The sequence below is a fragment of the Phragmites australis genome, chromosome 2 (assembly GCF_958298935.1).
Source record: "Phragmites australis chromosome 2, lpPhrAust1.1, whole genome shotgun sequence".
NCBI classification, from domain to species: domain Eukaryota; kingdom Viridiplantae; phylum Streptophyta; class Magnoliopsida; order Poales; family Poaceae; genus Phragmites; species Phragmites australis.
The window spans coordinates 10,460,008-10,475,288 of NC_084922.1; positions in this window are offsets into that span (position 1 = coordinate 10,460,008).

Below are 15,281 nucleotides of genomic sequence, written 5' to 3' on the forward strand. Positions count from 1 at the left end.
CTGACCACTCTGCCCCTAGTTTTGATCGATTCCTAGGAAAGATTGTGCGACGTCTTCTATGCCAATTTTCAGAGGACATACAAACATATTGGGAAGGAGAATGATTTCCACGTCCTCCGAAAGGAACCCAAGGAGTTTGGTCAGGAGTTCATCAAGCGGTTCAGCACTGTAAGGAACATGATCCCAAAAATTACCGATACCTCGGTCATTCACACCTTCACACAAGGTGTAAGAGAACATAGGCTGATCAAATACAAGGCCATACGACCTCCCTAAGATGTCAGGGAACTCTATGAATTGGCCGGCAACTGTGCATCTGCCGAAGAGGTGATCATCTAGAATTTATCGATGGATAGGGGTGACGATTGTCACTGTTGGACAAGGAACTCAAAGGCTCCAAGTGGATTGAGAAGAATAAGGCCGAGGAGCACAACATCATGATCATATCCCACGACAAGACCTACACTTCCCGTAAGAACTCCGGCAAGGGAAAGAAGTCAGCGACAAGGAGAACTCAAAGAAAAGATGGTGTACCTACCAGGAATCGGATACACACAATACTAAGTTCTGTTGTACAAGGCTCAAGCAACTAAAGCAGCAGCGGCAAAAGGGAAAGCACTCAGGGAAGCCCTTCAGCTCCAAGCTGTTGGGGGACGATGATGATGATCTCCCATTCCAAGAATATCCTCATGAGGTAAATCACATCTTTGGGGGTCATCTAGCTATGAGTCAAAGAGACATATCAAGAGCGTCGAACGAGAGATCTTTGCTATCATTCCAGCACTTCCCAAGGCCCTTAAATGGGTAGAAGTTCCCATGTCCTTTAATCAATTTGATTGCCCAAGAGGCGTTACTCAGTTAGGCCGCTACCCAATAGTTGTCGAGCCCACCATCAATAACTGTAAGGTAAATCGAGTACTTATCGATGGAGGGAGTTCCCTCAATATTTTATTTATTGGTGCTTTGGATAACATGAAGATACAAAGATCCAAAATCAAACCTATGAAGTATGCTTTCCATGGCATTATCCCAGGCTCTTCGTTCAAGCCACTTGGACAAATCTCGCTTCCCACCACTTTCGTTAATGTAGAGAAATTTCGAACGGAGAAAATCCAGTTCAATGTGGCCCACTTTGATACAACGTATAATGCCATCCTCGGTGGTCCAACCCTTGCAACCTTCATGGCAGCTGCCCACTATATATACCAGTCTGTGAAGACACTGGGTCCCAGAGGAGTTATCAATGTCCAAGGTGGCAGACATATGGCGATAGAAAGAGGCTCGAGTTAGTAGGTCAGATGCCCCTTCACAAGTATAGTTCTATGGAGGAAGAACCAAAGCCCTCAAAGCCAAAGTTGTTTAAAAATGGGGAACAAGTTCAAAATCACTTCTCGAGGTCCAGCATAGCTGGCTCGGTATGTCCAACACAAACACTAGGTCTGAGTGGAAATTCTAGTCCGCCAACCAAGCTCTGGGTCTCATTACTAAGTAAGTAGACCAAGTATAGTTCATTTTTTAAAATAAACAAAGTCATAATGGTTTTTATAAGCAACGCTCGATGTTTTATTTTTTTCTCCTGAGCTACTTAATGTCCAATTCCCGAGTCTAGTATATCTTCACGAGTCCGATAATACAATGGAATTTTAAGTACCCTCCAAGGTGAGAACAAACTACACACTCTTACCAAAACTTATTCTCTAAATCCTGACTATCCAATAGAAAACATCTACTTCAATTGAATAGTTGAGGGCTAGGGAAATGAAATCTATCTCTCATAAAGTATTTTTTCTTCATTGCCCGACTGGTATGCCAGCCATAATAGCTAGATAGTCGGGGGCTAGGGGAAAGTATATTACTTATAGAGCAATTATAAAGCTTCCCAGTGTTGCTTGATCACATTTACTTTCAAGTGGGTAGTTCAAAGAGCCTCAAGACATAATTGTAGAGACTTGATGACAATCTAGGATGTTCCCAAGTACACACAAGCCAACAAGTTTGTAATACTTGAGGTAACACATCACACAGCCTAACCCAAGCAACACGTGGTAGACGTCAATAGGGTACTCTTATGGCTATCTACTCGGAGGTACATGCTTATCAAAAGACACCAAGTTTCTCTAGAAGGGCTAAATGATTAGTCATTTTAACTCTGTAAGACATGATTAATCAAATGAAATTGTATTACAAGCCCGAACTCACTCGAAGGCGAATACCGGGAGAGTTACAAACTTATTATAGAAAACTAATTAACATGATCAAGGATTTGCAAGAGCATCTTGTAGGGTTAAGGCATCAGCGATTGCCACGGCTACTCGAGCTTCCTCACACTCAAAGGTTGCCATCTTTGAAGGGTCACACTTGAAGCCCGACGCCAGCACATCTAAGTCGATCTGAGGAAAGTGACTTTTGAGGCACCCGAGAGTACTCATAAGTCACTCATGTGTCACCGCTTTATGCTCCTCAAGACTCGGATGTCGGGTAGCTTACAACCACTTGCTAAATACTTCCCCCAGTCAGACGATCTACTGAAGATGACTCATGATGTCGACATCGTGAGAGGAAAGAAGAGACAAACCAACTTTCTGAAGCAAACGATTGAAGGTCGAAAAGGCCTTCTTTACCATGGGAACCATTGTGAGTAACTGTGACGTCCTAAGAGTAGGGTGAATTAGGACACTTAAAAACTAATGGCTCTAAAAACTTCACATGATAAACCTATATCAATTTTTATCTAAATGTGCTCTAGATTTATCTAGTGTGTCTACTCTACCATTTAAAAAGGTTTGCAACATACTCTAGGAGGGGAAATTGCAGATATGTAAATACGAACATGTAAATAAGGTAGAGAGCAAACTCACACTACTACAAAAACTATTTTTCGAGACCCCAAAGGTACCTTTTCACATATGGTTCATTTGAAAAACCGCTTAAACAATTGGCGATGACCTCCTGCGGTTATGGACTGCCTGTGGAAATAAATTTTTATAGGCGATTCCTTATGTGAACCACCTGTGATAATGGATAATTATCACAAGCGGTTCACATAAAGAATTGCCTGTGAAAATAGTCTTTAGAAATGACCATCCATTAAAAAATTCATAACTCTTTCATATGAAGTCGGATGAGGAAAAACTCTATATGAAAATTGTAGCCCTCGACGAGATCTACAATCTTGTAGTAGACATTTTTTTATTTGAAGTTATTTAGAGGTCTAAATAATAGTTTTAAGTTTCAAACGAATATTTAAACATCTAAATGACTTCAAAACAATTTCAACTACAAAGTTGTAGATTTTGTCGAGGGCTACAATTTTCATATAGAGTTTGTTCTCATCCGATTTTGTATAAAAAAATTATAAATTTTTTAAGATAAGTTGTCACCCATTTCTACAAGCATTTCCTTATGTGAACCGCATGTAATAATTGATGATCATTTCTACAGGCGGTTAATTAGGTGAACCGTCTGTGGAAATAGGTGACACCTTATCTTAAAAAATTCATAACTTTTTCATACGAAGTCGGATGAGGACAAACTTTATACTAAAATTGTAGCCCTCAACGAGATCTACAACTTTGTAGTTGGAAAAGTTTTTCATTTGAAGTCATTTAGATGCCTAAATAATCATTTGAAGTTTCGGATAGAAGATATCAAAAGAATTACATATGCTTATATGGTCAGTAGTAGTTCTGTGGTGGGATGGTGTGGAGAATTCGCGCGAGCTGAGAGGTTTCGAGTTTGAGTGCCAAAAACCGTGTATTTCGCACGAAAAAACACGTGACTTGTGACTTGTGATGTCGCGACCGGGGGGGTTCCTGGTCGGTCCAAAAATTTTTTTACTTCTTTTGGGTCAAAAAATATCGATTCGGGGACCGATTATCACAAACTATTCGCTTAAGGAACCGCCTATAGAAATAAACTTTTCACAGGTGGTTTCTTAAGTGAACCGCGTGTGGTAATAGATTTCCACAGGCGGTCTCTTTTGCGCCTGTGAAATTCGTTCATTTCTACAGGCCGTCGATCACAGGCAGATGCGCTAAACGCCTATGAAAATGAGTTACCACCCGCCTTTAGAAATAGTTTTTGTAGTAGTGTCAACACATGAGATTTTTATCTCGTAATATCGATGGCACATAAGCCACCCTAGTCCACATTGGAGCTCCACAAATGATATACTCCCAGTCGTTAAGACTCTTCTGGTCACAACTCTTGAGCTACCAAGCCACCAAGACAAGACCTTAAGCACGATGAGCAACCAAGCCACCAAGGCGATGCCTCACTACTAACCTCTCTTCCAGTCACTTGCACGTCGTCTTCACTTAAGAGTTTTAGCCACCAAGGCAAGGGCTTCCGCATCCCCGTATACGCTTCTTGCCGCTGCTCCACAATAAGTCGGAGGGTCAACAAGCTTGAGCAACCAAGGCTCAAGGTGGCAACGAGTCACTAAGACTACAAGACACCAGTGTACCTCTCGATACAAGGTTGGATCACACCTTGATCCACTCTCTAGGTTACATCACCTAACAACACTTCTCTCTAGGCCTATAGCACTAATCACTCTCTAATCTTATGCTTAATCACCTTGGATGATCACTTTTAGCACTTTGATGGCTTAGATATCTTCTCAAGTGTATATAGGATTCTTTAGACTCCATCATCTACAAATGACTGAGTGGATGGGTATTTATAGCCTCAACCCCGTGGACTAGCCGTTGTCCCAGCGACTCAAATTCTCTATATACGTCGGATGTTTCGATATAGACAGATTGTACTCACCGGAACTTCCAACACGTACACCTTCCAAAAACTAACCGTTGGAACTCCATTGAAAACCAATGTGAATACCTGATGTTCCGACTTGTTCACTAGCTCCCTCGCCGGACCTTTTGAAAGTGCATCTAGGCCCCCTAGTGAGTTTTGGTGGTTGAATGACAAAGCAATTAAAGGATTAATAAGTTTGTTGAGCTTGAATAGCTTTTTACTTGGAAAGAACAAAATCAAGCTCATGTCATATGAAGTATGCAAAAGTAAAAAAAAAATAATGAGCAAAGATTAAAAAGGGCAAAAGAGACAGGGATGCAAGGGCATTTGTATGGTCCCATTGGTTGTTTGCTTGAATAATAAAAAAATGAAAGTGCATAAAGATTGATCAATATTGCAACACTAATAAGAAAGGTAATCAAGGGCTTAGTATTTCAAGAGCTTTGCAAATCAAGGAAGACTTAGTTGAGAGCTTGCTTGGTCACAAAATTGGTATCTTGATCAAGAAAGAAGACAAGTGATCAAAGGCTTAGTCGAACAAGAAGAGTTTATATGGAAGCTTGCTTGGTCACAACATCAATATGAAGAAAGATATTGAAATAAATATTAAGTTGAAGAAATAGAATACATGGGTGCATATTGATGATAAAGAGATATGTGTAAAGAGCAATGGTAAATCAAAGAGAATTGCAATGATAGGTTGCTTGGTCATGTGAATGGTATTCTTAATCAAGAAAGAAGAAAGTTGATCAAATATTTAGCAATTCAGGGAAAGTCAACATGGAAGCTTGTTTTATCACAAGATTGATATAAAAACAAATATTCAAGCAATGATCATGTTATTAAAGAAATGAAATTCAATGAATGCATATTGTTGATGTGAGTCTATGTGTGACTTAAGATGGTAAGATTGTGAAGGGGTGGCAAATGGCATGGCTACGAAGGACCATGTGAGTGGAGAAGGTCAAGCAAAGGGCTTGGCATCGAGGGATCCATGCGATGGATTAGGAGCAAGTATTGGCCTAACACCGAGGGACCGATCAAGGCCATAATCAGTCATATGTTTTCAATCATCAAATCATTGTAGAATCATAAGATTTAAGGTGGCTTGAGGATGTCAAGTTGATTCTTGACCATAGGTGTTTAAGAATCCTAAGTCACAAGTTCAAGGAGGATATGCTCCAGAACAGACAAGAAAAAGTTGAACTCTCGTGAAGTGAAATTGAAAAGAAGTGGAAAGTTAAAGTTGACCAAGCTCAAGAGGTTGAAATAGATTTCATATTTTACCTTGAGTATAGGTATGTCACTCTATCAAGAGGGATGCGATATAGAATGGTTTGACAAGTCTCGGTGCTCATATTAACCAAACCCAAGTACTAACTTAAGAGAAACACATGTCACAACATTTGCACCTGATGGTTTTGGAGCTTGTTTTTGGTTGGGATGGATAACCTTCCAAATAAGCTTTCCGTAGAGTCTAAGATCATCAAAATTTGAGTTCGCAGCAAAAAGTTTTGACGTTTTTACTACGGTGACTTGGGCTATTTTGTTAAGATGTGGAGTGTCCGTATTTTTGTGGATAGTCCGTATTTTTGCAGAGGGTCCGTAAATTCTAGGTCTAACAACTAGTTTTTTTTTTGAAACAATGGCTAGTTGTGTTAAAGTCCGGAGTGTACGCAAATTTTTGTAGAGACTTCACATCTTTCTGACTGTAACAGCTAGTTCTTGTGTGTGGGGTATTTATACCCCCTTCCCTTCATTTGGAGGTGGTGCTGATGCTAGTTCTGGTGTTCCTCACGTCCACAACTAAGGCAAAGTCTTATAGAGCTCTTCATAACCCCTCTTTGTGAGGTGTGTGCGTGATTTGTGAGAAATCCTAAGAGTTGGGTTGAGAGATTGGTGTTTGAGAGCACAAGAGAGAGCAATCCGTCCTTGACCACTTGTGGGCTTCGTCAAGCAATTCATGAAGCATTTGTTACTCTTGGAGATGAAGCCTCCTAGACGGCTAGGCGTCGCCTGACGAGCTCTTGTGCATGTGGTGAGCCGCGGAAAAGTTTGTGAAGGTCTATCTCGCCTCCGCAAAGGAAGAGATCAAGCTAGTGGATCAATGAAAGTGTTTGAATGAGACCTAGCTCCTTGGAGCTTCCTCAACGAAGACGTAGGATTCACGGTGGTGAATCCGAACTTCAGAAAACAATCTTTGTGTCTCCACTTTAGTTTGTTTACTTTAGAGTTCTTGCTTTGATTTTGCTTTCCACTAGATCTACTTAGTTGTGCGTACTTGTGAGTGCAGGTGCTTTATGGATCTACTAATGTATACCTTCATACGCATATCACCATGTTTGATTTGAGCTAGAACTTATTAGACGTAGTTTACATTCGAGCTTCCTCTATTTTTGCGGAAGGTTTGTAAAAGTGCGGAGAGTTTACAAAAATTGTGGAGACTCTGCTTTTAGCTAATCTGCTGCCAGTTTGTTTGAATTGCAAGGAAACGTCTATTCACCCCTCCTCTAAGTGACATCTCGATTTTTTTCAATTGATATCATAGCCGAGGCTCTCAATTTCAGGCTTAACTCCCTTGAGAGAAGATGTCGACTATCGGTGATGCATTTTTACAACCTCTTTTGTTAGATGGTTCAAATTACTCTTTGTGATCTGCTCATGTGCTTAGTATTTTTCGGGCCATGGGTCCTCAATTCGATCGGATTGTAGATGTGAGTATTTTTCCTCCTACTGTTGATTGGTTCCACTTATCCAAAGAGGAAGAGAAATGCTTACATCTCAATGCTCAAGCTACTGATGTTTTAATTCATGCTTTGAGTGAAGATGTGTCTGACTCCATAATGCTCAAAGATGGTAGTATGCTTGAGGATGCTAATCTCATTTGGACAACTCTTAAAGAAAGAAATGACAAGTCCCAAAGTGATCATGAAGTGCTATCTGATGGTGAAGATGACTTTGCCATATTTACCTCCTCACCAACATATGATTATTATCAAGGTAATAAAATGGTGAGTAGGAACAATGGCCTTACTTATGGTACTTTTACTTCCTCTAGTTCTTATGAAACTAACTTTTTGAAGAAAGAAGAAGGTTGTTGCCACCACTGGCTAAGTGAAGAATCAACCTCACCTAGATGCTCACTTTGCTTTGTCGAAGCCCACATGTGCTATATGGCAAGAAACAAGAAGAGGATGGTCAAGGAGGTGAAAAGTGAGAGTGAAGATGAGAGTGATGATAAGATTGAAGATGAAGACCTTAAATTTGATCAGTTGAGCAAGAAAGACAAGTTAAAAGTGATGAAGCTCTTGAAGATCACCAAGAGACAAGAGGAAACCATAAGAAGAAAAAAGAGTGCCTCATTAAGAAGATTAAAGAGTTGAAGACTTTGACCAAAGAGCATGAAGAGCTTATGTGCTCTCATGCATCCTTGGTCAGTAGGTATAAAAAATTGTCAATTGAGCATACTTATGCTACTAACTCTACTTCTTGTGTAGCTCAATTGGAGAAAATAAATTGTGAGCTAAAGGCTCAACTTGAAGAGCTCACTAACAAGCATGTGGCTTTGCAAGAAAATTATGATGAGCTTGTGCGCTCTAATGAAAATCTTGTAGACTCACATGCCATGCTCGAAATAGCTCATGACATTGTGGTAACAACGGTAAAATTCTACCAACCTTACATGCACAAGTGCACATGCTCACTAGTTCATATTGTATTGTCATGTGCTAACCCTTGTTGCTTTTAAGCAAACATTTCCCCAAGCACTACATGTGACTTGGATCGTGTAGGTAAAAAATGAGAAGCAAGGATCATGGACTTAAAGCAAAATCTAACAAGAAGAGCAATTCCAACAATGTCAAGATCAAGGGGCAAGAACAGAAGAAGAACAAGGCACTTATCAATTGCTTCTAGTGCAAGAAGGAGAGTCACCATGTGAGAGATTGCATTTTGAAGAAGGAAGAGAATGACATGAGCAAGAGCCAAGATAAGAAGATGACTCATGTCAAGTGCTTCAAGTGCTAAAGCATGGGACATTATGCTTCTATGTGTTCCGAAAAGGTTGATAACAAGACCACACTTCTAAAGAAGAAAACAAGAAGAAAGAGGAAGTGATATGGATGTAATGAGAAGGGACATGAAGTTGCATCATACCTTTAAATGAAGAATGAAGGCCTTATGTCATCAAGGAAGAAGCTCACTAACAAGGAAGCAAGCAAGAAGCAAGATGAGGATGCATCTTGCAAGGACATACACCGCATTTGCTACACTTGCCAGGCCAAGGGACATATTGGTAAGAATTGTCCCATTAGTAATATTCATAAGCCTAACTCTTCAATTGATTATGATTTATTGCTTAGAAAGGCCAAAAATGGAACTTGTGCTACTTAGGTGATTAGTTCATAATTTGCTAGCACAAAGGTGATTTGGGTGTCTAAGTCTTTTGTGACTAACCGAACCCAACATGGCTTGGATACCAAAATGTGCTTAAAATGGCTAAATAGGTAGTTGGAGGTATATTGAAGACTTGACTTGCTTGAGATGAACTATATTGGATATCCCATCTCAAGATTCTCTCAAATTGGGCTTTCTCATGATATTTGGAAAGAAGTGCCAAGAGTGTGGAGTATTGCTTTATTTCAATCTTCAATGACATCTCGATAACAAGTATCTAACTTAAGCTATCTAGCCACTTAGCTTAGCATAGGTGCTAATGTTCACAATTTTTTATGGTTGTGAGCACTTGAAGGTGGCTAGGTAAATTTGAGCAAAATTTACACTTTGTGTAATATGATGCTTTTAACGGCTCCTTAGTAGAGCAAGATTTTGTTAATAATGTAGGTGATGGATACTTGATGATGACAATCAAGAAGCTAGCTATTGAAGAAATGAAGCAACAAAGATGCTCGAGATCAAAAGAAGGTTGAAGGAGATGAAGAAAATGATCAAATTCCTTCAATCCGGCAAAATGCAGAGAGTCCGCAAATAAGTGCGGAGAGCCCGCACATTGCCAGAAGAGTGGCCATGCCCGAGTTCATGATCAAGATCAAGGTTAAGATCAACCCAATGAGGACTCCAATCAATTTCTAGAAGAATGATGAAGAAGGACCTAGTCAAGATCAATCCAAAAAGGCCACATCCAAGAATCCAAGAGACTACCTTATGAACTATATTCATGAAGACATTTGAAAAAGAAGTGCCACTTATGATAAAAGAAGCACTTGAGGACCTACATTGGTTGATGACCTCGTAAGAAAAGCTAAATCACTTCAAAGGAATGAATTGGATCATTAATGGGAAGACCAAGTAAAAGGTCACGATTGGAATCATATTGATCTTCCGTATCAAGCAAGATATGCATGATACTTGGCTCACATCATTGAAGAATAAAATGAATTTCAAGCCAAATAAGCCAAGTGTGAAGATAAAATGAAGTGGAAGAGCACACCATTTAATTCTAGAGGGTTCCACTCATAAAAGCTCATATATTGTAGATTATCAAATCATCATTCATATCTTATGGTACTCTACATGCTTTCATAGTTGTAAGTATTTTTTGCACAAATATTTCCTTTTTAAAAAAATTCTCTTTTGTGCTTTGGTCTAAAATATAGGGTACACTCCTCTTGAGTCTTAAATGAACCTGTGTATGTCTTAAGAAATTCAAATACTTAGATGCACATATTTTGGGAGAGTTTATCCTATGTTTGTGATCTTGAGACTAACTTGCATACAAATGAAATTTGTGTTTAGTCTCATGGGAAGTGAAAAACACCCTCGAAGGTATGCAAAATTCTCTCTTTTAATTGGTATTTCACTGTTTCTTTTTTGTCTACCTTTTATAATATAGATTAAATTCTTCTTGTGACTTAAATATCTAATGGTGCACATAAACTTTCCTTTCATCATGTGTGCACTACTTTAAAGGGGAATTTAGTCTATATTATGAGGTTTTATGAATAATTGATACACTTGTCTTCCACATCCAAATGATCATTATTTGTGAAACTCTCCCTTTTTTGTGTTTAATTCTTTCACTTTTCTATGTGTTGCATCAAGATTATTCCAAGTACTTTCAGGTTGGCTTCAAAGTTCTTATATATGAGTCTGCACCTTTTTGCAGATAGTCCGGATTTTTTGTGGTGGGTCCACAAATTCTAGCTCTAACGACTAGTTTTTTTTTAACTAGTCCTTTCGGCGTGTAGTCCTTCAGTATTCCCACTGTTTCAAACTCATATATACAACAATTGCTCTGGTGTATACTCCAACGTGCACACTTCCGATAGCTGGACCTTCCGGTCTGCACCATCCTTGGGATTCAACTCAGAAATACTCCAATGTTCATATCACTACATCGTCAGATCATCCAGCGTGTAAAAACACCCGGCAAGAAAACACTCCGGCGTTCACAACTCCTCTACGCTGGATCTTTCAGTGTAGTCATTTTTTCTAGGACTTTTCCAATTCAACCAAACTTTAACCCGATTGTGGTGGCTTCTTAATGTATTTCAACTGAGTGGTGTGCCACCTTTGACTCGGAGCGACGTTTTTCTTTGACCAGATTAGATCAAAAAGCCTGCAACTCAGAAGGGGAAGCTCGTAGGGAGTCGATGAGATCACAGATGTTAGAGAAGGCCTCCATGAGCTGGTGATCGTCCGTGTAAGAAATAATAAAATTAAAAGGTGAAAGTGCATCTAGGCCCCTAAGTGGGGTTTAGTGATAATGATAAAACAATTAAAGAACTAATGAGTTTTATGAAATATGAACATGTGTAATTCAATGAAGTGAGAATTTGACGCATGGTGACCCCCCAAAAAAGAAAAAAGAAATACGGCTCATCGATCGTATAGTTTTAAATCCATTTATCTTTTGAAATTGAGTTTAGGATGCTGTACTATTAAGAGGGCCGTTCGATGAATGGAAAAAAATTGACCAAAATACCTTCGGTAGTAGATAGGAGTGTATCACAAGAGAGAGAGATTTTGGAAAAAAAAAGCTAGAAAACTTAGGGGGATAAGTTTCCTAAGCCTATAAATAGATGGGTAGGGCTATGGGAGAGTTTGAAGCAGCCACTTAGCTTATTGTGCCACTCATTTGAGAGGCTAGTGCTAGGGTTTTAGAGGAGAGGAAGGATGAGTGTTTAGCCTATGTATTAGGTGAGAGTTTTGAGTGAAAAATATTTGTAATCTGTTTAAAATAGGGCTAACCTTTTTGAGTAATGAAGTTTATGTTTTTACATATACTTGAATTCCCATATTTCTAGTTTCGCTCTATTGATTTATTTGCAAGTTTGCAAGTTTTCGGTATTTCGTTGTGATTTTTGTTTTGATTTTTGGGCTAAATTTTAAGCATATTGTGAAGTTATTCTTCTGGTGCTAGAGGCATAAAAATCACATACTCATGGGTCTTAAACTCTCTTGTCTCTATATCATCAACTTAGAGAATTTCTTCAACGGTGACCTTATCTTTGATTTTTTATTCTTTCTTCTTAAGGTCTAAACTTTGTATGGGGATGAGTTATTGATTGGTTTGCTGTGAAACCTAGTGTTCGATTTCAACCATGAGACCCACCTTTGATTGGATCTTCAAGTTTAGTTTTTGAATTCTTTGAGTTTTTATTTTGTTCTAGACGGATCTTTCGGGTTGAACTCTATATTTTCGTTGTGTTTTGTGTTGCGTTATGTTTTTTAGGTGCGTTGGATGATAAAATAGAAGAAGACCATCTATATCGAAATAAATTTGTTGAGACATCTATTTACGCTTTTTGGTTACCATTTTTTATCTTACACATGTGATGGTGTGGTTGTGAATCTTGTGATCGTGCTCCTCCTCTTATGGCATGCCTAACAACCTAAACATGTTGATACGGTTTATGTTTTTTTAGAGGTATCTTTACACATTCATATTCCGTAGCAGTATAAGGTTTAGTACAGACGTGGATTTGATCGCTACCCCATTCTTATAAAAAATGATAAGAACTTTGGCGTTTACGAACCGAGCAGGTGCTCGGTCCCGCATGACATGCTTTAATTCTTGATTCAATGCATGGGAAGGCTCGCACGCGCCCAAGGGATCTGCTTAGTTAGATCGAACCACCCTATGTCCCTATCAAGCTCCTCTCCGGCCAAATGGCCATTTCATTTCGTTTCCACCATGCCGGGGTGATTTTACTATAGTACTATTACCTCACAGATGACCCAATGAGCTGGAATCGAGGGCCATGCAAATTGAAGAGCGCATGAAACTCCAATTATGTGCCACATGCCGACAAAATTGGGGCATCGTTTATGTGTCGGTTTATTTTTTTTCAAGAACTAATCCGGGGGTAGTGGTGCTAAACATTTAAACATTTGGTTAGAGTGATATTGTGATAATAGAATCTACACACGAGTAACAACACAAACAACAAAGCCAGCTTCGTTCATTTAGCAGCAGATGAAAGTGTCAACGTGCAAAACATGTTATCACTACACCAGAACAAATCATCAGTGCCGGTTTTAAAATCTTATCAGTACTAGTTTTAGAATCAGCACTTCATAAGTGGCACTGATAGTCGGTGACTATCAACGTCGGTTGCCTACCCGGTACTATTACTATTTTCAGAGAATAAAAAAAAGAGAGAGAATTGGCGGCAGCGGGAGCGACATTCGAGCTAACTCGGATGCCGCTCCTGTTGTCGTCACCGCTGCCTGATTCAACATCACACAATGAATTAATTTAATCACACAAACTGATTCAACATCACAAAAAAATGACTCAACATCATACAAACTGATTCAACATCAGCCCAATGAAATCGATTCAATCACCCAACTCCGCCTTGGATCCCTCTGCTATCCTTGTTGATGCAGTTGAACATGAGTGCCGCCAGCAACGCGAAGATCCCTGCAAAACCCCACACCCATCAACTCTGGAGAGAGAGGCGCTCGAGAACACAAGTTGCACATGGAGGAGAGCCGGAACTTGAGCAGATCGAGATAATTAACTAACCGGGACAACAATCCGGTCGATTGTGTCGGCGAGGGGCCAGATCAAGAGCATCTGCGCTCGAGGCCACCTGACAAGGTGCGCTGCGAGGGGACGAAGCCGATGGCTAGGATGTTGATTATGGTGATGCGGCACACGCCGACGCGGACGAGGTCCAGGATCTAGATCCCGCCAGACGCGGCACCAGGAGGCGGGCGCAGGAGGCATGGTCCGAGGACAGGATCTTCAAGGCCTTGGAATCCCCGGCTCTGGATCCCACAGGACGCGGAGATTTGGATTGAGAGGGTGGTCAGAGAGAAGAGGGAGAGATGGGGGAGAGACTGAGCACGTGAGGGGAGAGACTGAATGTGTGTGCATGAGGATAAGGTGAGACCAAGCCGAGCGGACGTGAGAGGGGTGAGCCAAAATCGCATTCCAGTGAAATTTCGGGTCCAGGCTAGGCATCAGTGCTGGTTTGTATTTAAAACCGGTACTGATACTATCAATGTCGGTTTGTAATTCTACCATGATTTGAGCGCGGAAGGTTAAGAACTGGCAGTGATACACTTTCATTGCCGGTTGTTGTATAACCGACAGTGATGAGGCGCTACTTATAGCTGGTTCTGTAGTAGTGTATGTCATCTCACAGACGACTCACTGTCTGTTATTGGGGTCATAACAGACACTCTCGGACAGACTAAAGGTAAACCGTCAGCCATATGTATTAAAATCGTCTAATATAAAAGGTTATGTAGTAGTGTAATAGCTCGATGGATATCATCATATGTTGGTATCCTACTCTTGAGATGTACAAGTTTGGTTTGAATTCACTTGTTTGGTCCCATGGATTGCTTCTCCACTGTTGTTCCTTTGGAGTTCGGGCTTTGGAATCTTTACACATTCATATTCCATTATTAGAGCAACAATGTGGTAAAAAAACAGGTAGTAAACAATAAATGTTGCTTTACTATCCGATAGTAACCACTGTAGAAACAGATTTAAACAAAATTCTGGTCATATAGCTACTGCCGACAGTAAGCTAATAAAATATATTATCTCTACAGTGCTACTATCACATGATCATGGGTCCCACCCCTAAAACCGTACATATAAACATTGTAGCATCTATCACAACTACTACCACCTGATTTTGGGTCCCACATCTCATACCAACTTGGGCACGGTACACTACGCTTAGAGAAACAAACACAGCCAAACAATCATATTGGCTACATACCGTCACAACTACAAAAACCCCCCATATATGCCTCCTATCACTGCTGGATCATAAAAAACCGACAGTAGTAGTTGTATCACTATCAGTCATTAAGAAAATCAGTATCACTATCGGTTTTAGCAAACAACCAGTAGTGCTAATAGGTTATCACTCCTAGTTCATATTAAAAATTGACGGTTCACTGCCGGACCTAAAATTTCTATTCAATCGGCCTTTTTCAGGCAATCGAGCTTGGGTCTGAGATTTTTCCTAAGTCCCGGGCTCCCAGTGCAAGAGATAAGGTCTCTTCTCCTCTCTCTCTCTCTCTCTCTCTCTCTC